At 47.5% G+C, this 27875-nt stretch overlaps 1 long non-coding RNA gene across 1 annotated transcript; it reads right to left on the bottom strand.

The window, feature by feature from the left end:
* LOC308588455 lies at positions 1 to 27875 on the bottom strand. The gene is made up of 3 exons (XR_014008783.1): positions 27746 to 27875; positions 25485 to 25682; positions 1 to 1762 (listed from the first exon to the last, which is right to left on the bottom strand). It is a non-coding gene; the product is annotated as an uncharacterized lncRNA (long non-coding RNA).

The following is a 27875-nucleotide window of genomic DNA, read 5'->3' as shown; positions in this document are numbered from 1 at the left end:
TAACAGTAAGAACCTTTATTGAACTACATAACTGGAAAACAGGGGTAAATATTTCATTCCTGAAAGCCTGGGCCACTCCCACTCCCAATGTGAATGGCTGTCTAAGCTTCCAAGCTGCGAATCACAATTCAGAGTTCAAAGGCCAATGGCAGGGGCCCAAATCCAGAAATGTTCTGTGATTGGACATTATGTATCGAATCAGAACACAGGAGCTCAGAATCCTTAGTCCAGACTCCAGCTCAGGCAAACACAGACCACTGAATACATAACACCGGGTTCGAGTCCAAAGCTGGACAAAATATTCCAGCATTGCAGGGGGTTGGACTAGATGACCCTTGTGGTCCCTTCCAACTCTACAAATTCTATGAGTCTATGACACAGCCTTTCCTCCATCCTCTTGATCACTTTGGTTGCCCTTTTCCTATTCTACAATATCCTTTTTGAAGTAAGGCAACCAGAACTGAAAGCCCTCTTCTCCGAAGTACATTTGGCACCGACACTCCCTCTCCTTTTCTAATTTCTCGGGCATTTATAGGATGTTAGTTGTTGTGAATTTATTTTGAAGGATGAACCTGCTCTTTACGTTTGATGATCACTGTTATTTACTGCATTTTTAATCCCTTCTTATAGTTACGGGGACTGAAATGTTATTTGTGGGTTTTAAGCTCTGTGTTTTGATTCTCATCGTACCCCATGCTGGGATCGTTTTTCAATAAAGGGCAGGTTAGAAATAATTTAAGTAAATAAGCGAATAACGGTGTATTTAGCGTCAACTGCAGCTTGGCACTAAATAGCACTTATATCAATCTGGTTGCCTTGGCATTATTTATACCTTTATTTTTATCCGGTCTTCCAGCTCAAACACCTACGCCAGCTTGTAAGACATTCCCAGAGATCCCTCAGAGAGGGAATGATTGATTAAGCACCCTGGGAATTGTAGCTCCGTGAGAGGAATAGCATTTTCCTGAAGAGTTCACTTTGGTGCTGCTAACATAGCAAAAACAACTCGGGTTGACTTCACCCCTGGAGGCGTTGTCTCTCGAGACAGAAAGATGACAATAACAGAAAGAAAGACAACAGAAAGAGACAATAACAGAAAGGTACAATAACGCTCAACACCTAACATCTCCCAATACTTGACTGTAATTTTCTTTTAAGATCAAATCAATATTATTTTGATTCCTTGTCACGGCCTCCCCCAAAAGGTGTGAGGCCCATAAAGGTAAAGGTATCCCTGACCATTAGGTCTAGTCGTGGACGACTCTGGGGTTGAGTGCTCATCTCGCTCTATAGGCCGAGGGAGCTGGTGTTTGTCCGCAGACAGCTTCCGGGTCATGTGGCCAGCATGACTAAGCCACTTCTGGTGAATCAGGGCAGCGCACGGAAACGCCGTTTACCTTCCCGCTGGAGTGGTACCTATTTATCTACTTGCGCTTTGACATGCTTTCGAACTGCTAGGTGGGCAGGAGCTGGGACTGAACAACAGAAACTCACCCTGTCACAGGGATTCGAACCGCCGACATTCCAATCAGCAAGCCCTAGGCTCTGTGGTTTACACCACAGTGCTACTCGCGTCCCCTTGGCCCCCCCTAAAAGGCATGAGGCCCATAGGATGGTGCTTACTCTACCTGTTTGGTAATCTGGCACTTTACCTCCCTGGTTGTTCAGCTAAGGAAAAATGGGGTTGAAAATCCATCCTTCCTTTCCACCGCCCTCACCTGCAGATACCCTTTCGTCCTCTCGCTCCTGGGATGCAAGAACTCTGAGCGAAGAAAGGACTTTGTTAAGCTGCGAATAACATTTTGTTTTCTTGCAAATGCTGAGGCGCTCCTTTACGAATTTGAAAATAGTATTTAGCCCGACATGCTGGGCTGCATTATTAATACATGGGCCTTTCCCCTCTGTTGTTTAATTAAACGCCATGATTATGTAGTTCTGGTGTGGATTATTGACAGCAAGATGGGAGCGATGGTCCTTTGCACTCACACACAAACACGCACAAACACACCGGCTGTTCTTCCAGCGCTGATTTCCCTTGCAAAACATAAATGTGGTCCTACACTTGATCTTAGCCAAAAGGCCAATAAGTGATGAACGTGGTCATTGCAAAGCAAGAATCTGGTTACTGTTCTTGCAAACAGAAAGCAGCACAGTGCTGCACAGGCTGTCTTTGAACAAAGCTCCACTGCATCCAGTGAATTGGTAATGTGATGCCCTCTAGAGGTCTGTGGCTGCAACTCTTATACATTCATTTATTCAATGTTTTCACCCTACCTTTCCTTCAAAGGAGCTCAAGGTGGTATACTGTCAGGAACTGTGCTGAGGAGGGCTGCACTGGGGAGGAATGGTGGGAGCCTCCCCCTCTCCCTGATCCTGAATATTCCCAGGAGCAGGAGGACAGCATAGATTTGGAACAGTGGTTTGCAGAGGGGCACAGTTCAGAAGGCAGAAGCTGGGAAATACTAGAGGGGAACAGCTAGGAGAAAAAACACTGCGAGAGAGATAGAGTTAACAGATTCACAGTCTCTGGATAGCATCCACCCCCTTTCTCCAAAGTCCCGGAGAGCTCAGAAAGTGGCAGAACAGAAAACACAGAGGCTACAAACTCAGATTAGAAGACGTAGGAGTGAGGTAGATTAATAGGTATGGACAGGGCCATCTTTAGCATATGCTCCGTCGGGGTGCAAAGATCCACCCAGCACCTCCAAATTTAGTTTAGCCCCCAAATTAACTTTTATTATGCTGATGTCACTATTATCATTTGATAAATAGCGCTCACGCCTGCGCGACTCCCAAAGGAGTTGTTTTGTTTCTTTAAATCCAGCTTTTCTAAAGAAGACAAAGAACACATTGGGAGTCGGTGTAAAGACTCCATGCATGCGCTTACGGTCATAGGGAGGTGTCTGAAAGATGAGACGGGTGGGCATTGTGCGCATGCATGGGAGAGCCATATCAGGCAGCCTTTCATTGTGGGAGCAGCCTTATTTCTAGAGGAGCTGGGAGGGCCCTTGCGAGCGCGCATATACGAGTTCTTCTTCTAGAGCCTATGCTCCCGTCACTAGATAGGCAAGTTCTCTTTCTATCTGTCTCTCCCTCTTTCCTGTCACTCCTCCTCCTCCCGGCAGGCAGGTGGTGCGAGATCAGTTGTGTCAAAGATCCTACTGACCCTGCTGCCACATAGCAGCTCAATACAATGTGCTTAGGTGGCTTCAGCGGTGGGTGCCCAGCACCACCCCAGAATTTGGCGCCCGGGTGCCCTGCACCCCTTGCACCCCCGGGTAAAGGCGGCCCTGGGTACGGAGGGGGGAGCAAACTTAATTGGGAGCACCGCCATTTCTAGGAAATGGATTCTTTGTTCTCTGGCTGTGATTATTAAAGTTCCTAACTGGTAAGAAGACTCCTTTTCCTTTGTTCTGCTTATCTACTGCCACTGGAAGCGGGGGGCAGGGGGAAGGAATCTGATTCCCTGAAGCCTGACACGTACACAGTTCTTCCACCTCCTCATATTTTTATCCTTGCAGCTATCCTGAGAGGTAAGTTTCGGCCCAGAGACATTGCCCAGCCGAGGCCATCCATTGAGCTTTGTGGCCGAGTGGGGTTTTGAACCCTGGCCTCCCAGGTCAAAGTCCAACGCTCGAACTACCACACCCCACTGCTGAAGTTATCAAGGATTCTCGATATCAAGAGGTGGTGAAGATACACAATGTACGGTAGATACATTGTGAAGATACGGTACACAATGGAAAGCTTCCCTCTTGCTGGAAGGGGTGTGTGTGTTCCTGTGGGAGTGGAAGAAGAAAAAGAGGAGGAGGAGGAGGAGTTTGGACTTGATATCCCACCTTTCACTCCCCTTAAGGAGTCTCAAAGCAGCTAACAATCTCCTTTCCCTTTCCCCCACAACAAACACTCTGTGAGGTGAGTGGGGCTGAGAGACTTCAGAGAAGTGTGAATAGTCCAAGGTCACCCAGCAGCTGCATGTGGAGGAGCGGGGAAGCGAACCCGGTTCACCAGATTACGAGTCCACTGCTCTTAACCACTACACCACAGGAGTAGGGTAGGCAGGGCACTCCCTCTTATGCTTCCATCTCCTGAGGCATGTGCTTCATCCTGCCCAACAGATGGGCTTGTGCAGAGCTTCCCCACCTCTGCTGAAGAACAAAGCTGGGAATAGTAGGTTTTTTTTAGGTGGTAGAAGTAGGCCCAAAGACTACAAACTTGTCTCCGTTTCACACCAGCTTAACTGCCACGGCTTTGTTCCCTGCAAAGACACACACACAAACAATGATTCTTGTTTTTTGCGGCTTTGCAAAGTGCCGAGAATTCGTTGTTAAAGGTTATTTTGGGCCTTTTGCTTCCAATTTTCCGAGGCCAACCGTATTTGAAAGCGACGCGGTTCCTAATGCATCGTTATATTAATAGCATTACTTGCAATATTACTGTTAACACAGCCGAGCGTTGAGTGATATTAAATTATTGCTGGTTTTCATCACTGCCGTGGCTTGACAAGAGCCGGCAAAACCCAAACGCAAAGTGGCTTCCTGCAGACTCGGCCGCTTCTGCTGTCCACAGTTTTGCAGCTACCCACCGGCTCCTATCTGCACAAGATTGGGGGGGGGGGGATAATGGTATGACCCTCCTAAATTGAAACTGATTTGACCACGGTAGCGCCAGCGGTAGGCCTTCGTATGTATTTCAGAAGGCAAGTCGCTCCACACACACACTCACCCCGCTCTCCCCATCGCTGCTTCCCTGGTGGCAAATGCACAATAAGGGCTTAGCTTCTCTCTCTCTCTTGCAATTCCAAGATGGGTTTCTCCCTTTGCAATTCCCATTATGCATTTGCAGCGAGAACAGCAGGAAATTACAGCTTGCACAAATGGATAGGGAAATGCGTTTTCTTTTTTTACCGGGAGGAATGACAGCTTTCAAAGAAAGATCTAAAAAACAACAACAAAACAACCCCCCCCCTTAGCAACAAGCGTTCCATAAGCGCAGGAGGGGGAAAAAAAGCCACCCTGTTTCCTCCCCTCCCCCTCTTTGTTTCATTACCAGCAATTTATTTAAAGCTTGCTTTCATAAACAAACTGATTTGGAGCAAATCTGCCTTGCCATCGTTTAAAGCGAAGGATCTGAACTGCACTAAAACAGAGAGGCGGGGGGGGGGGAGGATAGCGGCAATAGTTTCTATTTACCATTATTTATAGCTTTCTAGGAAAGCGAATTCCAATCTTGGTGACTGCTGTGTCCTAGAAGCTCTGATAACTCGTATAGGGCTCCGAGGTGCAGGTATCAGCTGAGCAAGGCATTGGGAATCCTTAGGTATGGACTAAACCAGGCATAGGAAAATTCTGGCCCTCCAGATGTTTGTGACTACAATTCCCATCATCCCTAGCTAACAGTGTAGCCTTTTTAGCCTCGGGTGAGAAGAGCTTTGCGCCCGGGAGAGGGAAATGGGAGTCAACAGACACTCAAGGAATAGTTTCAGAGAAAAAGCTTTATTCTACCATCCGGCTGGTAGAAGGAGCAAGTGTGATAGATTCACAAAACAAGCACGAGTTCACAGCCATTTGCACAGAGCATATATTCCCCTTCCAGTTCCCTCCCCTTTCTCCTCCTCCTCAAGAGTCCTGCCCCATGATGGGTTTCCTGAGCATGAACAGAAAGCTCCTGTCTTGGGACTCTTGAGACTCTCTTGGCGCCCTTCCCAGGAGGGGATGAGAAGCCAAGGGGCTGAGGAGCCTTGCGGTTCAGCGTGTTCAAGATGTTGCAGCTAGAGTGAGATAAGAGTCAGTTCTCAGGCTTGCTCTGGCAGAGTCTATTCATTAGCTTTTGAAGCCTTCTCGTACTGATAAAAGAATAACATTTTGCCGGAAAAAGGTAAAAGGCGGATCTACACGGATCCTCATGAATTCATATGATTTTTTCATTCAAATTAAATAAAACCACCATGATATTGTAGACCATGTCTTACTCTGTAGAAAGCATCAAAAAAATCACGCATCCACTGTTTCGGGGGGGCGCAGGGGCGCAAAAACATGGTTAAAAAACACGGATCCTCATGGATCCTCATGATTTTTCCACTAGATCAGCCCAAAGTCACCATCAGATCAAAGATCATGGCCATGGGCACAGCATCCACCACAAAAATCACGGATCCACGGCTTCCTGGCGAAACCGTGGCCCAAAAACGTGGTTTTCAAGAACGGATCTTCATGGATCCACACGCTTTCTGCATCGGGCCAACCCAAACTCACCGTCAAATCACATATCATAGTAAGGGGCACAGCCTACACCACAAAAAACTCGGATCCACACCTGCCTGGCCACGCCCTGGCCCAAAAACGTGGTTCCGAAGCATGGATCCTCATGAATCCTCATGATTTTTGCACTAGATCAGCCCAAAGTCACCATCAGATCAAACATCATGGCCATGGGCACAGCATGCAACACAAAAATCACAGATCCACGACTTCCTGGCGAAACCGTGGCCCAAAAACGAACCACAGATCCTCATGGATCCTCACGCTTTTTGCATCGGGCCACCCCAAAGTCACCATCAAATCACACATCATGTCCAGAGGCACAGCCTGCACCACAAAAATCACGGATCCACGGCTTCCTGACCATACCGTGGCCCAAAAACGTGGTTTTGAAGCACGGATCCTCATGGATCCTCACGTTTTTTGCATCGGGCCACCCCAAACTCACCGTCAAATCACACATCATGTCCAGAGGCACAGCCTGCACCACAAAAATCACGGATCCACGGCTTCCTGACCATACCGTGGCCCAAAAATGTGGTTTTGAAGCACGGATCCTCATGGATCCTCACGCTTTTTGCACTAGATCAGCCCAAACTCACCGTCAAATCACACATCATTCCCAGGGGCACAGCCTGCACCACAAAAAACTCGGATCCACGTCTGCCTGGCCATACCGTGGCCCAAAAACGTGGTTCCGAAGCACGGATCCTCATGGATCCTCACGCTTTTTGCATTGTGCCACCCCAAACTCACCGTCAAATCACACATCATTCCCAGGGGCACAGCCTGCACCACAAAAAACTCGGATCCACAGCTGCCTGGCCACTCCATGGCCCAAAAACGTGGTTCCGAAGCACGGATCCTAATGGGTCCTAATGCTTTTTGCATTGGCCAACCCAAACTCACCGTCAAATCACACATCATGTCCAGGGGCACTGCCTGCACCACAAAAAACTCGGATCCACGGCTTCCTGGCCACTGCATGGCCCAAAAACGTGGTTCCAAAGCACGGATCCTCATGGATCCTCACGCTTTTTGCATTGGGCCACCCCAAACTCACCGTCAAATCACACATCATTCCCAGAGGCACAGCCTGCACCACAAAAAACTCAGATCCACGGCTTCCTGGCCACCCCATGGCCCAAAAACGTGGTTTTGGAGCACGGATCCTCATGGATCCTCACGCTTTTTGCACTAGATCAGCCCAAACTCACCATCAAATCACACATCATTCCCAGGGGCACAGCCTGCACCACAGAAAACTCGGATCCACGGCTTCCTGACCATACCGTGGCCCAAAAACGTGGTTTCGAAGCACGGATCCTCATGGATCCTCACGCTTTTTGCATTGGGCCAACCCAAACTCACTGTCAAATCACACATCATGTCCAGGGGCACTGCCTGCACCACAAAAAACTCGGATCCACGGCTTCCTGGCCACTCCATGGCCCAAAAACGTGGTTTTGGAGCACGGATCCTCATGGATCCTCACGCTTTTTGCACTAGATCAGCCCAAACTCACCATCAAATCACACATCATTCCCAGGGGCACAGCCTGCACCACAGAAAACTCGGATCCACGGCTTCCTGACCATACCGTGGCCCAAAAACGTGGTTCCGAAGCACGGATCCTCATGGATCCTCACGCTTTTTGCATTGGGCCAACCCAAACTCCCTGTCAAATCACATATCATGGCCAGGGGCACAACATCCACCACAAAAAACTTGGATGCATGCCTGCCTGGCCATACCGTGGCCCAAAAACGTGGGTTTTGAAGCATGGATTCCCATGGATCTTCATGATTTTCGCACAAGATCAGCCCAAAGTCATCATCAGATCAAACTTCATGGCCAGGGGCACAGCATCCACCACAAAAATCATGGATCCACGGCTTCCTGGCCATACTGTGACCCAAAAACGTGGTTCCGAACCACGGATCCTCATGGATCCTCACACTTTTTGCATTGGGCCAGCCCAAACTCACTGTCAAATCACACATCATGTCCAGGGATACAACTTGCACCAAAGAAATCTAGGATCCACAGCTTCCTGTTCATACCACTGCCCAAAAACGTGGTTTTGAAGCACGGATCCTCATGGATCCTCACACTTTTCGCATTGGGCCAACCCAAACACACCGTTAAATCACACATCATGTCCAGGGGCACAGCCTGCACCACAAAAATCATGGATCCATGGCTTCCTGGTCATACTGTGGCCCAAAAATGTGGTTTTGAAGCACGGATCCTCATGGATCCTCACACTTTTTGCACTAGATCAGCCCAAATTCACCGTCAAATCACACATCATGGCCAGGGATACAACTTGCACCACAAAAAAATAGGATCCACGGCTTCCTGGCCATACCGTGGCCCAAAAACGTGGTTTTGAAGCACGGATCCTCATGGATCCTCACGCTTTTTGCATTGGGCCAACCCAAACCCACTGTCAAATCACACATCATGGCCATGGGCACAGCCTGCACCACAAAAAACACGGATCCACAGCTTCCTGGCCACTCCATGGCTCAAAAACGTGGTTTTGAAGCACGGATCCTCATGGATCATCACACTTTTTGCATTGGGGAACCCCAAATTCACCCTTTATTCAAATATCTTGTACATAACCACAGATCTGACCACAAACATCATGGATCTTCTGCCAGATGCTACCCTGGATATATTGGCCAATTTTTAGGTGGGTGTGCTGGGATGGAGGAAACGGAGTCGGCTGAATCTCTATCCATTAAAGATGGGCGTCCAATGGCTGGGCCAGAATAATTTCAGTTTGGTTTGCCAGCTCCCAGCTCTTAATGGGGCGGAATAGTCACCTGTAGCCGCTATCAGGAGTTCCGGTGTGATCCTGGATGCTTCTGTCTCTTTGGAGGCATTGGTCACAAATGTAGCCAAACTGGAATTTTTGAATCTATGTCAGGTTAGGAGATTGGTACCGTACCTGTCCCTTTCCAACCTAGCCATGGTGATCCATGCAGTAGTCACCTGCAGACTAGACTACTTTAAGTTGCTGTACACCTGAGCCGGGGAGTGCAGGGTATAAATGTGATAGAGAGAGAGAGAGTGAGAGAGAGAGATATGCAGGGCTACCCTTGAGACTGCTCCAGAAACTCCAAATGGTCTAAAATGCAGATGCATGAGTTCTTACTTGGACTTTGTGGAGAGCCCACATTCAGTTGGTTGTTGGTTGTACTGCATGGATCACCATGGCTAGGTTGGAAAGGGACAGGTACGGTACCAATCTCCTAACCTGACATAGATTCAAAAATTCCAGTTTGGCTACATTTGTGACCAATGCCTCCAAAGAGACAGAAGCATCCAGGATCACACCGGAACTCCTGATAGCGGCTACAGGTGACTATTCCGCCCCATTAAGAGCTGGGAGCTGGCAAACCAAACTGAAATTATTTTGGCCCAGCTCTCTAGGCTATTCAGGTCATTTTGAATTCTGACCCTGTCCTCTGGTGTATTAGCAACCCCTCCCAGTTTGCAGTCATTTGCAAATTTGATTAGCCACACCCTCTATTCCATCATCCAAATCATTTATAAAAATATTGAATAGCACCAGGCCCAGGACAGAACCTTGTGGAACCCCAGTAGTCATTTTTTTCCTGGATGAAGGTGAGCCACTGATGAGCACTCTTTGGGTTCAGCCCATCAACCAATTACAAATCCACCTAACAGTAGCTTTGTCTAGCCCACATTTTACTAGTTGTTTTGCAATAATATCATGGGGGACCTTTTCAAAGGCCTTACTGAAGTCAAGGTAAGCTGGTACAAGGGAAAGCAGGATTGTAATTACCGTAAAAGTTACTGATTACTTTGGATCAGCAGTCTCAACCTAACCCGCTATGTGGGGAGAGCCACGTGTTCCTTTGGAAGGCAAGTGGAATACAGTGTGATATACTGACAGCTGTTTTAAAAGATGTAACTGTAACTTAAAATCCAGTATCAGGAAAAAAAACAAAAATAGATGGTCCCTGTGTGGATAGTCATGTTTGCATAATGGGGTGACCATGTGCTCCAGTGACCATGTGGCCTGATATAAGAGGGTTCTAAAATCAGTCCTGAAAGTAGACTGATTGAGAATGACACACGCATAGCTTTTGCTCTGCCATTAACAAGGTGAGCTGAAGCAAATTCTTGCCTCCCTTTGGGCTTAGCAATATTTCCTACAGCATTCTTGTTGAAGGGCATTGGAGAGTTAGGTGAGGGTCACTTTTCTGTTTTTCCACCAAGCCCCCAGATAAGAATGCTACAGCATCAGCCCCAAACACTCAGTCTCATAATGAAAAATACTCAACGGAGTTAGGGCTGAGGGTAGGGGAAGTACAATTATGATCTTTCCAGTCCTCTAGAAGCTGACCCTTTTGGTCATTTTGGTCATGGAGCCAAATATCTGTTTCCAAGTTTAAAGAGTCTAAACAAGTAAAGAACAAGCTTGCCCTTTGCATGCAAAAGCCCTGAAATTCAGCCCATTGGGCAACTGATCATGGGGCTGGGAGGAGGGAGGTAAGGACTAGCACCTTCTCTGCCCTCCACCTCCAACAGCTACACCTGAAAGTTTCATGATGGGGTTCGATTTGAGAAGCTGAATGTTTATAAAGGCACTTAGCCAATTTCTGCCACGGAAATTCTGAACAGAAACACTCTGCAGGTTCAGCCCCCAAAAGAAACTGCTCTATGGTCTCTGTGTTGGGAAATGGGAACAGATATTGCTCATCACCAACCTTTCCTCCACAAATCAGTATCACTATGAGGCTGAACTGAACAGCTTGCTCCAGAGTTTTAAGAGATACGTTTCTGTGGTGTAGTAGTTAAGAGCGGTGGACTCTAATCTGGTGAGCTGGGTTCGCTTCCCCGCTCCTCCACATGCAGCTGCTGGGTGACCTTGGGCCAGTCACACTTCTCTCTGAACTCTCTCAGCCCCACCTACCTCACAAGGTGTCTGTTGTGGGGGTGGAAGGGAAAGGAGATTTTTAGCCACTTTGAGACTCCTTCAAGTAGAGAAAAGCAGGATATAAAAACTAACTCCATAAATAAGAATTCTATGGAAAAGGACCATCCCTGCCATGATGATGAAAACTATATGTTTGGATTTTGCTGTATTATACCAACCTGTGGAATATGACAGTTCGCAGTTTCAAAATCTATTTGGCCACAGTGGATTGACAGTCTGGACACACAAAAACCTCTGGAAGATCTTTTGAATCAATGCCTATGCGAAAGCAGTGGTACCAGTCCTTGCAGTTTCCTTCACAGTAAGCCATAGTTAGGTCACCACTGGGCCTCCTGCACCCTTCCTTCAAGAAACATAGTGACCAGCAGCCTTCAAACAAGGATAGCTGAGCAATAGGTTAGTGTATCCTTCCATCCCTCTGGGCATGATCGAGACACAGTAATGTAACTCTCGTTCAAGATTTGTCTCTTCTTGGGAGGAACAGCATCAATTTCCACTTGAAAATATTTGTCTTGTCCTTCAAAATAGGTTTTCCCACAGTACTGTATTATTTCTTTTGCAATCCAGGGTCTAATGGCAGCCATATCCTTTTGTATGAACTGTAATTGGGCAGCAGAAGCAATCAGATGGGCAATGGTACATGTGAAAGGACCGTAGTCACTGGAATTACGGTACCTTGCCTGGGTATATCAGTTGGTGCAAAAAATGATCAGCCGCAAAACTATAGGGATATTTTGAATCCATCTCATACAGACATGCTAAGAAGGATGTTATTGCATCAATCACAGAGTGGTTCAATCCATGTTTGGAATCTAGATAGAGCATGGTCTTCCTTTTAAAAATGATTACTATCAGTTTCCAGTGGACTTCTCTGTCATTTACTGGAATAATCAAAACATCTTTCTTTAGCACTCCAAATCTCAAACAGTTCTTCAGAGCTTGCACTGGCAATCTTTGACATATCTGCATGAAGTGGCAAGTACGGTAAGTGGGAAAATTGTTCCATTGTGACCTAGCTCTTTGGCCAGGATCACCCTGGAGGCAAGAAAGGCATCTATTATGCGATCATTTATCCAGTTTGATCCTTTCGGTGTGTTTATGTCATAGTCATACACACAGATGTTGCCAACTGAACCAAAGTCCCATGGTTTGTAGACTGAGTGTGGGGAAGGTACAGTTGTGCCATGGGGGAACTGATGTACAAATCAGTGATTTGTCCAAACACTTCTCACTTTGTGTTGAGAATATGGGGCTGCTATCAAAATAATCAATATCGGTCACTGTCAAATCCTCTTTCCCACCTTTTGGAGTGGAGGTCATCTGAGGCTGAGTGCTTTCCAGGTGTCTCATAGTCAGTTGGTGATCTTAAGGAGTCAAACCCCTCAGCAGCCTGCACTGAATCAGATGCTGGAGCTACTGTTATCTTTTCCTGCAGTCTGGGGAACTTTCTTCCTGATCTACTCTTCTGTCTTTTATTTCACTTCAACTGTGTGAGCTGCAACTGGCAATGCTTCCCTGGTTCTGGTGGCATGCCGATAGATTTTGTGGCAGCTATAATATGGTAACAAGTCCTGGATGATGTCCTGTACGGACTGTGCATGCATGGTTGCCCGTATGGTCGCCAGGAGAGCGGCTGCCCATACAGCCTGTACGGCCGCCGTGAGAGAAGCTGCCTGTACGGACGCTACGCGAGCAGCAGCCTGTACAGTCGCCGCGAGAGCAGCTGCCCGTATGGCCCATACGGTCGCTGCGAGAGGGGCTGCCTGTACAGTTGCCGCAAGAGCGGCAGCCAGTACAGCGACCTTACTGTCACTCTCCCCCCAGCATGGCACCCTGGGGCACCATCACCCCGCTGCCCCTTCATATGCCCCTGTAGTCAATCAAATGTACCATGAACAATCTGAAGTCATGCTGGGCACAATTCACCACTAATCCTGTTCTTTTTCTAAAAACACGTGGTGGACTCCAGGAAAGCTGTCAGCAGGCAACATGATTCCCATGGGCACCACGTTGGAAACCCCCTATTTCAAAGTTTGCACTGACAAAATCTGTTCTCAAGAAAACTTGCAGTTAAACCTCCATTTATAATTACTACCCCTGCAAAGCAACCAACTTTTGTCCCAAAACCATTTGTAGCTGAATTGACGCAAGACAGGTGATTGTTTTTCATGGTTACTTTGGTGGTCTTCATCTAGTTGGTTTGATAATTTACATTCACAGGTAAGATCATCACAATCTCTGCCTTGGACATTCTTGAGGTTTAGCAGTGTCAAAAATTTCCAGGTGCAGTTCTTCACAGTGGAAGCTATGAATATGAATGTCATTTTATTTCAATGTTCTTGCTAATGCAGAACCATTTCAGATAGCGTTTGTATTTCGGTCATTCCATGGACATTGGTGTGATCTTACAATATAATTTGGTGGAGTCCATTTAACAATCATGCCGATCCATGAGGATTAAAGTATTTAATATAGTGTTTGTTCCTTGGCTGTGCTCTGTGGTTTTTGTGGTTCATTCTGTGGTCATATACATCATGTGTGATTTGATAGTGATTTCAGGGTGACCAAACATAAAAAACCTAAGGATCCATGGGGATCTGTGCTTCATGAGAATCTTTTTACAGCATGGCAGTGCCCCAAAGTGATCTGGCCATGAGCAGCATAGGTGGTTGGGTAATGAATATGGGGCGACCCAGAAAACTGTGGAGCCGTAAATTTTAAATATATATATATATTCAATTTTATAAGGATTAGGAAGTACAGAAAGGGAAACGGGGGAGGGGATAGATAGATAGATAGATAGATAGATAGATAGATAGATAGATTAGAAATTTAAAAGACCTATAAAGATTATCAAATCCTACAAAGTACTACTACTACTACTACTACTACTACTACTACTACTACTACAAATATATTTGTACCCTGCCCATCTGGCTGGGTTTCCCCAGCCACTCTGGGTGGCTTCCCAAAAAATGAAATAAAAATACATTAAAAAGTCACACATTAAAAACGTCCCTAAACAGGGCTGTCGTCAGATGTCTTCTAAATGTCAGGTAGTTGTTTATCTCTTTGACATCTAATGGGAGGACATTCCACAGGGCGGGCGCCACTACCAAGAAGGCCCTCTGCCTGGTTCCTTGTCACTTTGCTTCTCACAGTGAGGGAACCACCAGAAGGCCCTTGGTGCTGGACATCAGTGTCTGGGCAGAATGATGGGCGTGGAGATGCTCCTTCAGGTATACTGCATCGAGGCCGTTTAGGGCTTTAAAGGTCAGCACCAACACTTTGAATTGTGCTCAGAAATGTACTGGGAGCCAATGTAAGTCTTTCAGGACATGTGTTATATGGTCTTGGTGGCCACTCCCAGTCACCAGACTAGCTGCTGCGTTCTGGATTAGTTGTAGTTTCTGGGTCACCTTCAAAGGTAGCCCCACGTAGAGGACATTGCAGTAGTCCAAGCGGAAGATAACTAGAGCATGCACCACTCTGGCGAGACAGTCTCCGGGCAGGTAGGGTCTCAGCCTGTGTACCAGATGGAGCTGGTAGACAGCTGCCCTGGATACAGAATTGACCTGTGCGTCCATGGACAGCTGTGAGTCCAAAATGACTCCCAGGCTGTGCACCTGGCCCTTCAGGGGCAGAGTTACCCCATTCTGGACCAGGGAGTCCTTCACACCAGCCCACCCCCTGTCCCCCAAGAACAGAACTTCATTATTGTCAGGATTCAACCTCAATCCACTAGCTGCCATCCATCCTCCAACCGCCTCCAAGCACTCACACAGGACCTTCACCACCTTCACTGGTTCTGAGCTGAAAGAGAGGTAGAGTTGGGTATCATCCGCATATTGATGGACACCAAGCCCAAACCCCCTGATGATCTCTCCCAGCAGCTTCCTGTAGATGTTAAAAAGCATGGAGGGGAGGACGGAACCCCGAGGCACCCCACAAGTAAGTCTGAACACTCATCCCCCACCACAACTTTCTGGACACAGCCCAGGAGGAAGGAGCAGAACCACTGTATAACAGTGCCCTCAGCTCCCAGCTCCTCTAGACGGTCCAGAAGGATGTTATGATCGATTGTCGTGACCAAGGCAGTTTCAGTCCCATGAGGAGACCTGAATCCCAATTGGAAGGTATCCAAATGGTCTGCATCCTCCAGGCGTGCCTGGAGTTGTTCAGCAACCACCCGCTCAATCACCTTGCCCAAGAATGGAAGATTTGAGGCTGGGCGATAGTTGGCCATACTGGCCGGGTCTGAAGATGTTTTTTTAAGAAGCGGTTTAATGACCGCCTCTTTCAGCTGGTCTGGGAATGCCCCCTCACAGAGGGAAGCATTCACCACCCCGCAGAGCCCATTGCCCAGCCCTTCCCGGCTTGCTTTTATTAGCCAGGATGGGCAAGGATCAAGGAGACAGGTGGTTGGTTTCACGCATCCAAGCAGCCTGTCCACATTCTCGGGGGTAACGGATTGAAATTGATTCCATGCAACTTGACCAGACAGGGCTCTAGCACTCTCTCGCCCCGCCCCTGCTCCCACGGTGGTGTCTACCTCCTTCCGAATATGAGCAACTTTATCTGCATAAAAATTTGAAAAATCGTTGCAGGAGGTCTTGGGGTCTTTACAAGGCCCCGGTGCTAAAGGTGGTTCCATTAAATTGCAAACCACCTGAAAGAGTCTCCTGCTACTATTTTCTGTAGATGCTATAGAGGCGGTGAAGAAAGTCTTCTTCGCCATTGCTATCGCCACTTGGTAGGCTCGACATTGAGCTCTAACCTGTGTCCGGTCAGATTCGGAATGAGTTATCCGCCACCGGCGCTCTAGCCGTCTCAACGATTGTTTCATTGCCCTCAGATCCGTGGAAAACCACGGGGCTGTCCGGGCTCCATGCAATCGGAGAGGGCGCTTCGGAGCCAAACAGTCAATAGCCCTGGTTAACTCCACATTCCAGCGGGCCACCAGGGAATCAGCTGAAAGGCCACCAACATGGGATAAAGCATCCCCTACCACTCTCTGGAAACCATTTGGATCCATTAAGTGGCGGGGGCGGACCATCCGAATTGGTCCCACCTCCCTGCAGAGGGGATGGGTCGCAGAGAAGTCCAGTTGCACCAGGAAGTGATCTGACCATGGCACTTCTTTTGTTTCACTTTTACCTAGTGTCATATCACCCATGTCACTATTGGTGAACACTAGGTCTAAGGCATGTCCATGACTATGAGTTGGGCCAAACTTATTCAGGGACAGCCCCATGGAGGCCATGCTTTCCACGAAGTCCCAAGCAGCCCCCTGTAAGGTCATGTTGGCATGGATGTTAAAATCCCCTAGGACAACCAAACTAGGTATCTCCAGGAGAACATCCGCGATGACCTGAAGCAGCTCAGGCAGGGAATCCTTGGTGCAGCGGGGAGGTCGGTACACCAAAAGGAATCCTGTACTGCCCCTATTGCCCAGCTTCCAGAACATGCACTCAGAGAACTGGGTCTTTCATATGCGCAGAAGCGCCAAATTGCACCAGTGCCTGTGCAGACGTGGCGCTTCAGGATGCGAATGCTGTGGGTTGCGGACGTGCCTCAGTCACGGGTTATGTCTGCAACCCGAGGTTCCACTGTACCAATTTTGTTTTAGGGCTTAATTTGCAGTAAATTTTATTCCTTTATTCATAATTGTTCTCACTGTTCTACTGTGAACTGCTCTTAAAATTTTTGCATCCATTTTGTCATATAAGGTTTTGCTTGTTCGGGCTTGGTGTCATATTTGAGTAATAGTTTATAAATTTTACCCAGAAGGTAGAACTCTGTTATGATGGACTCAGATTCTATCTTTTCACTGATTTTCACTGTATGTTTGCCATACAGTCTTTCTTGAATCTGGATATTAGTTGACAGTATGTAAGCAGTTTCATATTTTTTCTCCTCTTTAATACTTTGGCATGTATTTGATCTGTTCTTGAAGATGAACCATATCTTGGTACAATATATACCGTATTTTTCACTCTATAGGACGCACCGAACCATAGGAGGGGGAGAACAAGGGGAAAAAAATTCTCCCCCTCTCCGCTCAGCGCCCCTTCAGCGAAGCGGGATGAGAAACGGAGCCCCTTCCATTTCTCCTCCAGCTTCACTGAAGGGGCGCTGCGCAGAGAGGAAACATTGTGCAGTGCCTCTCCAAAGAAGCAAAGCCTGGAGAGCAAGAGGGATCGGTGTGCACCGACCCCTCTCATTCTCCAGGCTTCAGGCGGCTATCCGCAAGCCTTCGGAGATCAGCAGGAACTTGCGCTGCGCTCCAAAGGCTTCAGGCGGCTATCCCTGAAGCCTGGACAGCGAGAGGGGTCGGTGCGCACCGACCCCTCTCGCTCTCCAGGCTTCAGCGAAAGCAACGCGTAGCCTCCGGAGCGCGGAGGGAGCGCTCCCTCTGCGCTTCAGAGGCTTCGTGTTGCTATCGCTGAAGCCAAGGAGCCTGCATTCGCTCCATAGGACGCACACACATTTCCCCTTAATTTTTGGAGGGTAGAAAGTTGTCCTATAGAGCGAAAAATACGGTAGTCATATATTCTCCTATCGGCTCTAATAATAATATTGCAGTGGTGACATTAACGGTGCAGGTAAGGGGATTTTTGTGATTTTTGTAGTGCAACTCATGATTTGTGAGTTGTGCCCGTGGCTATGATGTGTGATTTGATGGTGAGTTTGGGGAGCCCCAATGCGAAAAGAGTGAGGATCCTTGAGGATCCGTGCTTCAAAACTACCTTTTTGGGCCATGGCGCTGCCAGGAAGCCGTGGATCCATAATTTTTATGGTGCAGGCTCTGCTCCTGGCTATGACGTGTGATTTGACAGTGAGTTTGGGTTGGCCCAATTCAAAAAGCGTGGGGATCCATGAGGATCCGTGCTTCAAAACCACATTTTTGGGCCATGGAGTGGCCAGGAAGCAGTGGAACCGAGTTTTTTGTGCTGCAGGCTGTGCCCCTGGACATGATGTGTGATTTGACGGTGAGTTTGGGGTGGCCCAATGCAAAAAGCATTAGGATCCATGAGGATCCGTGCTTCAAAACCACGTTTTTGGGCCATGGAGTGGCCAGGAAGCCGTGGATCCGAGTTTTTTGTGGTGCAGGCTGTGCCCCTGGGAATGATGTGTGATTTGACGGTGAGTTTGGGGTGGCCCAATGCAAAAAGCGTGAGGATCCATGAGGATCCGTGCTTCGGAACCACATTTTTGGGCCATGGAGTGGCCAGGAAGCCGTGGATCCGAGTTTTTTGTGCTGCAGGCTGTGCCCCTGGACATGATGTGTGATTTGACGGTGAGTTTGGGGTGGCCCAATGCAAAAAGCATTAGGATCCATGAGGATCCGTGCTTCAAAACCACGTTTTTGGGCCATGGAGTGGCCAGGAAGCCGTGGATCCGAGTTTTTTGTGGTGCAGGCTGTGCCCCTGGGAATGATGTGTGATTTGACAGTGAGTTTGGGTTGGCCCAATGCAAAAAGAGTGAGGATCCATGAGGATCCGTGCTTCAAAACCACATTTTTGGGCCATGGAGTGGCAAGGAAGCCGTGGATCCGAGTTTTTTGTGGTGCAGGATGTGCCCCTGGGAATGATGTGTGATTTGACGGTGAGTTTGGGTTGGCCCAATGCAAAAAGCATTAGGATCCATGAGGATCCGTGCTTCAAAACGACATTTTTGGGCCATGGAGTGGCCAGGAAGCCGTGGATCTGAGTTTTTTGTGGTGTAGGCTGTGCCCCTGGGAATGATGTGTGATTTGACGGTGAGTTTGGGGTGGCCCAATGCAAAAAGCGTGAGGATCCATGAGGATCCGTGCTTCGGAACCACATTTTTGGGCCATGGAGTGGCCAGGAAGCCGTGGATCCGAGTTTTTTGTGGTGCAGGCTGTGCCCCTGGACATGATGTGTGATTTGACGGTGAGTTTGGGTTGGCCCAATGCAAAAAGCATTAGGACCCATGAGGATCCGTGCTTCAAAACCACATTTTTGGGCCATGGAGTGGTCAGGAAGCCGTGGATCCGTGATTTTTGTGGTGCAGGCTGTGCCTCTGGACATGATGTGTGATTTGACGGTGAGTTTGGGTTGGCCCAATGCAAAAAGCGTGAGGATCCATGAGGATCCGTGCTTCGAAACCACGTTTTTGGGCCACGGTATGGTCAGGAAGCCATGGATCCGAGTTTTTTGTGGTGCAGGCTGTGCCCCTGGACATGATGTGTGATTTGACAGTGCGTTTGGGTTGGCCCAATGCAAAAAGAGTGAGGATCCATGAGGATCCGTGCTTCGGAACCACGTTTTTGGGCCACGGTATGGTCAGGAAGCCATGGATCCGAGTTTTTTGTGGTGCAGGCTGTGCCCCTGGACATGATGTGTGATTTGACGGTGAGTTTGGGTTGGCCCAATGCAAAAAGCGTGAGGATCCATGAGGATCCGTGCTTCGAAACCACGTTTTTGGGCCACGGTATGGTCAGGAAGCCATGGATCCGAGTTTTTTGTGGTGCAGGCTGTGCCCCTGGACATGATGTGTGATTTGACGGTGAGTTTGGGGTGGCCCGATGCAAAAAGCGTGAGGATCCATGAGGATCCGTGCTTCAAAACCACGTTTTTGGGCCACGGTATGGTCAGGAAGCCGTGGATCCGTGATTTTTGTGGTGCAGGCTGTGCCCCTGGACATGATGTGTGATTTGATGGTGAGTTTGGGGTGGCCCGATGCAAAAAGCGTGAGGATCCATGAGGATCCGTGCTTCAAAACCACGTTTTTGGGCCACGGTTTCGCCAGGAAGCCGTGGATCCGTGATTTTTGTGGTGGATGCTGTGCCCATGGCCATGATGTTTGATCTGATGGTGACTTTGGATTGATCTAGTGCAAAAATCATAAGGATTCATGAGGATCCGTGCTTCGGAACCACGTTTTTGGGCCAGGGCGTGGTCAGGCAGGCGTGGATCCGAGTTTTTTGTGGTGCAGGCTGTGCCCCTAGACATGATGTGTGATTTGACAGTGAGTTTGGGTTGGTCCAATGCAAAAAGTGTGAGGATCCATGAGGATCTGTTCTTGAAAACCACATTTTTGGGCCATGGTATGGCCAGGAAGCCATGGATCCGTGATTTCTGTGGTGGATGTTGTGCCCCTGGACATGATGTGTAATTTGAAAGTGAGTTTGGGCTGATCTAGTGCAAAAATCATGATGATTCATGAGGATCCGTGTTTTTTAACCATGTTTTTGCGCCATTGCGGCACCACGAAACAGTGGATGCGTGATTTTTTTGGTTCCTCCTACAGACTAAGATGTGGTCTACAGTAGCATGATGTTTTTATTTTGTTTCAATATAAAAATCATATGAATTCATGAGGATCCGTGCCTCGGATCTATGTTTTTATGGTACTGCAGCGCGGCAAAGTGTTGGATCCACGTTTTTTATAGTCCAGTTTGTAGGCGTGCTTTCTAGGTGTGATTTGACACTGCATTTGTTGGAATTATTTTTAAAAAAGTGGAGGATCCATGAGGATCCGTGTAGATCCGCCTTTTATGCAGACCCCATTTTGCCTATGCATCTTGTGAGAAAACAGAGGAAAACTTTAGCTGTGGATTTTTAGAAGAGAGAAAGGAATTTTGGACAGTTTTGAGGCCTGGTTGGGGTGTGTGTGACTTCGGGCCTAGGTGGGGTCACCTGTCCTCACCTCCTTCAACAGGACCAGTGGTCAGGGATGATGGGAATTGTAGTCCCAAACATCTGGAGGGCCAGAGTTTCCCTATGCCTGGACTAAACATTTAACATTGTAAAAGAGGGGTGGCAACCTGGGTCCAGCCCATGGGCTGGGTTCCTAAACCCCACCCCCCATAGACCAACTTTGACAGGTAGACGAGAGTACCCACCTGCCAGTCATCTGATGTCATAATGAAACCAGGTGACTGACACCAGTGAAAGGCCAAAGGAGGTGACTAAGTGCCAGTCAGATGCTGCAGCAAACCTCCTCGGAAGACAGTCTTTCAGCACCAATAAAAAAAGATTTGCTGTAATTGCTGATCAGGAGCCTCTTTGAAGCCTCAGCAAGGAGGGGTGGGATATGAAGCAGTTTCCTCTGCAGAGGAAACAGTTTGGATTCAAAGTGCTTTGAATCTAAACTGCTTTTTCTCTCTCTCCAGGGAGAAAGAGATACTCCATTTATGTGGTGAACTGCCATGTGATATTTGGATGAAGAGCGGAATACAAATTAATAAACAACAACACATGACCAGAAAATAATAATATCATCAACAACAACAATAATAATTTATTTATACCCCACCCATCTGGCTGGGTTTCCCCAGTAAAGTACTGGACTTTGGGTTATATACATTAAATCTACAATTAAGACAACTCCATGGACTGCAAGAAGATCAAACCTCTCCATTCTTAAGGAAATCAGCCCTGAGTGCTCACTGGAAGGACAGATCGTGAAGCTGAGGCTCCAATACTTTGGCCACCTCATGAGAAGAGTAGACTCAATGGAAAAGACCCTGATGTTGGGAAAGATGGAGGGCTCAAGGAGAAGGGGACGACAGAGGACGAGATGGTTGGACAGTGTTCTCAAAGCTACGAACATGAGTTTGACCAAACTGCAGGAGGCAGTGGAAGACAGGAGTGCCTGGCGTGCTCTGGTCCATGGGGTCACGAAGAGTCAGACACAACTAAACGACTAAACAACAACATTAAGCTAAATGAAACCCATCAGCTATTCTTGGGTGAGTCTACACCCAGGAAAAAACCAATATAAATCAGAAATTAAATTGCTATAACAAAAGAAGAAAAAATGCTACAGAAAATCCCATAGAATTTTTTATTTTACTCTCTGGTGCCATCTGGTGTTGCATGTTTATAACGCATTCAAAACAGTGTACAGTGGTGCCTCGCAAGACGAAATTAATTCGTTCTGCGAGTTTTTTCACCTTGCGAATTTTTCGTCTTGTGAAGCACGGTCAATTCGCAACTGCACCTCTTCAAGCGGTTTTAAGAAAAAGGAAACAAACTTGCAAGACGTTTTCATCTTGCGAAGCAAGCCCATAGGGAAATTCGTCTTGCGAAGCAACTCAAAAAACAAAAAACTCTTTCGTCTTGCGAGTTTTTCATCTTCCGAGGCATTCGTCTTGCGAGGTACCACTGTATTTGAATCCCAAGTAAACCTCCTGATTTTTCTGCATAGGGCCTTGGAAGAGGGGCAGCTGTCAAGTGCTTAGCAGGCCACCAGCCTACATGGGCTGCTTTTACCTTTGCTGAATCGCAAGGTGTGTACCCAAACAGTTCTTCATCTCTTCCATGAGAAATTCAGGGCCTGAATGCTCACGGCCTTACTACATGTAATGGGAGACTAGCAGCCTTGTACTCAGCATTGCTCAGGAATACTCAGAAACCAAGGAATTGGTGCAGTTGAGAAAGATTCCATCGACTCTCTTGATTCAAAATGGTGTCCCGTGGTAGCTAACGTAGACAAAAAGCCTGCTCCTTGATCTAGGGAACTTTCATGCAGAATTGGGCGATGATATCTGAAGAGGTGTCCAAATGCATGCTGGGAACAATGTAGTCCACCATCTTGATTCAAAACAGCGTCCAGTGGTATCCAAACTAGACAGAACCTTGGAAAGTTGTCTGCTCGTCTGTCTGTCAGCTGTTCTTTATTCATTGACACACATCATCACTCAGTTTGGCATGCTAGTTCCTGAGATAGAGGAGCAGGGCTTTGTCTATGTTTGAATGGCATAGGAGGATGCCATTTTGAATCCAGATGGCAGACTAAACCATTTTAAACTGTGCTGATTAGAGCACCTCTGACCATTCTATCTCCCAATTTGACATGATGGTTTGTGATATCAAGGAGAGGATTTTGGTCTTTGTTTGGATAACATCAGAGGCCATTTTGAATCTGACAGAATATTTTAAAACTGTGCTGGTGTTGACAAAATTTGGCAGGAAACTTTGCATTACCCATTTATAAATCTCAGGGGTTTTTGTTTTTTAAACAGAATTACCGAGCAATGCCTAGTACTTTCTGCTAGTTCACTATAATGTGGAATCTAAAAACAGCTATGGCTGCCTCCCTTTGGCAAACGTGGATGAAATTTACAAGTGCAGAGCGGATTAAGCCTGCCAAATTGCAGACAAATAGATACAGGGGATTTATGTGGCTGAAGTAAGAGGGATTGACTTTCTCCCATAATCCCTCAGTGGCGGTGGGAAGGGGGAAGAAGTCTCCTTCTTCCCTTAACACAATTAAGAGGTGACTGAGTGGTGTGTATTCCTGCTTGCACATTATTATTATTATTATTATTATTATTATTATTATTATTATTATTATTATTAAAACTGCAGCTTCACACCGGCCTTTATTACTGGTGGTGGTTTGTGTCCTTTAGTAAGCCTGGACAGGTCTCTCAACCTGTGGCTGCCTAAAATGCTGTGAGGTCCGTACGGGTTGGAGTGTTGGACTGGGAGCTGGGACACCAGGGTTCGAATCCCTTCTCAGCCATGAAGCTCACTGGGTGACCTTAGACCGCTCAGCCCAACCTAGCTCACAGAATTATTATGGGAATTCAGTAAGGGGGGGGCAACTATGTACACCACCTGGAGCTCCTTTGAGGAAAAGGCAATAATTAAATAAATGCAATAATTAAATAAATAAAAGCAAAACAAATGCTTGTTTTTGTTTTGTTTTGTGAAAGCAGAGTAGCGTAGGATTCCTCCATCTCGCAAAGTTGAATCAGAGGGCTGAAGCAGCGGGGTGAAGCTCTCCCCATAGACTGGATCTAGACGCTGCTAGATTGAATTAATCAAACTCCCCCCCCCCCATTGCTATTTAATCAGGTTTATCGCGAGTCTTGCAGGCCCATTGGCCATGGTGGCACGAGTTGTAATAGACCAGCTCGGCCGTCGCACACATCGAGTGCTTTGCAGAGCCAATTGTCATAATGTGGCATGAAATTAAAGCACGGCACTGCTTGACAACAGCGTTTCAGCTTCTTCCTCGCCTCCCTTTAACAAAGCTTTTACCTACACAGAGGCCTCCTCCTCCTCCTCTGTCTTGTGCTGCTGCCTGATCGCTGCTGCTTTGAGAAGAGCTATTAAAGTGATCTTCATCTCCGCTCGCTCAGCCTGATCTCCCCCATGTTAGCTCTCAATGGCAGATTATTTGTCTCTGAAGAGCTAATAGGCATAGTGCTCATAGCTTGTTTCAGTTCTGCTCTGACTCGGAGCTGGGTTAAGACGCTTCTCCTTTAAAATGGACAGGCCACATTGAAACAGGGGAATCAGACAATTGGTCTCTCCAGCCCAGCATTGCCTACACTGACTGGTAGCAGCAGCTTTCCAGGGTTTCTAACTGGGAACACTCTCAGCCCTATCAGGAGATGCCAGGAAATGAGCTAGGAATCTCCTACATGCACTGGAATCACCCACAGGACTACCTTGGAGTCACATGGTGTGGTTGGTGTTGTTGCTCTTGGATGTGGGGAGGCACAATTTCTATAGGCTTCCACATCAGTTCCACACAGAAGGGACACGGGTGGCGCTGTGGTCTAAACCATGGAGCCTTTTGGGCTTGCTGATCAGAAGGTCAGCGGTTCAAATCCGCATGGCGGGGTGAGTTCCCATTGCTCTGTCTCAGCTCCTGCCTACCTAGCAGTTTGAAAGCACACCAGTGCAAGTAGATAAATAGGTACCACTGTGGCAGGAAGGTAAACAGCATTTCTGTGTGCTCTTGTTTCCGTCACTGTGTTCTGTTGCACCAGAAGTGGTTTAGTCCTGCTGGCCACATGACCCGAAAAGCTGCCTGCAGACAAACGCCGGCTCCCTCGGCCTGACAGCAAGATGAGCACCACAACCCCATAGTTGCCTTTGACTGGACTTAACCGTCCAGGGTTCCTTTACTTTTTTTACCTTTTACATCAGTTCTACACAGGCTTCTGTTCCTACAATGGCGCCAGAGCTAGTCATTATTGGGATTCCTTGATTGCCTCTTTGCCGGCATTGCAAGAACGCTGTACATATGAATATTTATGATGATCTTACAAGTGACAGTCCAATCCAGCCCTGCAGGCCTAGAAGAATTAATGTAAATTCCACCCAACCATGAAAAAGCCACTCAAATTGAACTGTATTTCAGCCTGGTGGATGAAACACACATCAAAGAGCCAGATTCCTATGAGATAATTACGCACAATGGAGCTCTAATCACAGAAAGATTGTGGATGCTACTGATAACGTATAATAAATCTTTACCAACGAGGGCTCATTCTGCTGATTCAGCCGCCGTCTTGGGTTACACGCGTCTGCACCCTCTGCTGTCAATTTCTAACAACATCCAGGAAAACCCAAGCGCAACTCAACTGGAAGGCCGTGGCTTTGCTTGGGCTGACTCTCGTTGTGGCGTGATGTGCTGCTTTCGAATGGATCTTGACCCTGTACTTTGGAATGGACCTAGACTGGGTGTAGCCATTTGAAAGCCGCAGGTGAAAAGCTCCCCCTCTGCCATTCAGTCGTATGGCACCTCAACACAAATTCGACCCAAACAAAATCAGCAAAGGAAGCTTTTCATGACATGGTTAAAGACTGTGAATTGGCATGGATCAAGCTGGTAAAGCGACAGGGCCCACTTCCATGTGGGATGTGAAACACAAGAGCAGTCAAGTACAACATTCCTAGAGTGAACATGTTTACACACGGGGAGGAATGTTTGTCCAGCCAGCAGGTAAACTTCCTGTTTCCTTCTGGGCTGGGATAGACTTCCTCTTCATGTGACTAGAGGTGGGCTTGGCCTCACCTGTGCAGGTAATGCTTAGCCAAAGATGCTCTCTTTGTCAAAGGGACTGTCTCCTTATGAGATAGTTTCCAGGTGTATGTTACTTTCCTAAGCTAAGTCTGCCTTCTGGGATCCGATTGTGAACAGAATGTGAGTAAACTCTTTTTATACTTTTATAGAAGACTGTGTCATGTCTCATCTTTTATGAGGGAATAAGGGGGAAATACCAGAACAGTTATTATAGAGGCTTTAGCGAGCCTGAGCAAACGCATCCGCTGTGAGTTTAAAAAAGGGAATGTTACTCTGCAATTGAACTTGTTTACACAAGTTGGAAAGGCTATAATCAAACAATATATCCTCTCCTACATCCCTGAACATTCCCACATTCCAAAGGAAGATGGTGGACTCTCCTTCGCTGGAGGTTTTAAAGCAGAGGTTGGATGGCCATCTGTCAGGGATTCCTGAGTTGTGATTCCTGCATTGCTGGGGGCTGGGCTAGATGGCCCTTAGGGGTCCCTCTCAACCCTCTATGATTCTATGAAAGCACTGGAAAAACCCATCCATGCACAAGGGCAAAGTTATGTGTAACAATGCTGTGGCAGATTCCCTAAGCGCCTCTTCGTTCAAGGCACCCAGGAACTGCCCAGCAACATGACAGATGTGCGTTTGATGGCAGAACGAGGATCAGGCACAGAAGGCCTTCATTTATGTCATGGGAGCAGAACTAATGGGATAGAAAGAAGAAGGTGGGCCGAGTGAGAGTGAAGCGCATAATAGGAGCGCCGAGCCCGAATCCGCAGAAGAGATAATAAGTTGTAACTACTGAGGAGATAATAAGTCGTAACTACTGAGTTACTAAGTCATAACTACTGAGGAGACTCAAGAGTCCCATGAACTGCAAGAAGATCAAACCTATCCATTCTGAAGGAAATCAGCCCTGAGTGCTCCCTGGAAGGACAGATCCTGAAGCTGAGGCTCCAATACTTTGGCCACCTCATGAGAAGAGAAGACTCCCTGGAAAAGACCCTGATGTTGGGAAAGATGGAGGGCACAAGGAGAAGGGGACGACAGAGGACGAGATGGTTGGACAGTGTTCTCAAAGCTACCAGCATGAGTTTGACCAAACTGCGGGAGGCAGTGGAAGACAGTAGTGCCAGGCATGCTCCGGTCCATGGGGTCACGAAGCGTCAGACACGACTAAACAACTAAACAACAACAACTGAGGAGTACCAGAAGAAAAGAACGAATGATCGGATGTTTTGTAGATATTGATGCATGTTGCTCTCAATAAGAGCCTCGCCTGTGTGAGAGCTTACAGGACGTCTTCCAAATGCCGATTGGCTGAGCAACGCAAAGGGCTGTTCAAGGCTAGACAAAGGGAAAGAGACCTGTGGCCATCCAGATGTCGGTGAACTACAACTCCCATCATCCCTGATTCTTGGCCATGCTGGCTGGGACTTGAGGGTCTTAGAGTCCATCGACAACAACTGGGGGAACCCACCCCTGTGAACAGTGTTCCCATCATCCCTGACCACTGGTCTTGCTAGGTATGGATGATGGGAGTTGTAGTCCAATAACTGCTGGGGATCCAACTTGGAGAATCACAGATTACAGAAGTCCCCAGTTTCAGCTCCTGGAACCTCAAGATATAAGGTCAAATAGGTGACGGGGCTGGACCCTGTGATGCTGGTAAGCTGCTGTCAGCCAGAATTGGCAGTACTGGGCTAGATGGGCAAATTACCTGACCAGGTGTAAATAGGATGTCTGTTTCTCCTGCTTCACAGAGGACATTTGAAGGTGTTCTCTATCCAATGGGTTGTTCAGTCTAAGTCCAATTTAACAATAAGGCACCCTAAGGAGAGAGAGCAACA

The sequence above is a fragment of the Podarcis bocagei genome, assembly GCF_964188305.1.
Source record: "Podarcis bocagei genome assembly, chromosome: 5".
In the NCBI taxonomy this organism is placed as follows: Eukaryota; Metazoa; Chordata; class Lepidosauria; order Squamata; family Lacertidae; genus Podarcis; species Podarcis bocagei.
Note: the sequence above shows the minus strand (reverse complement) of the source record. Positions and strands in the feature narration are given on the sequence as shown.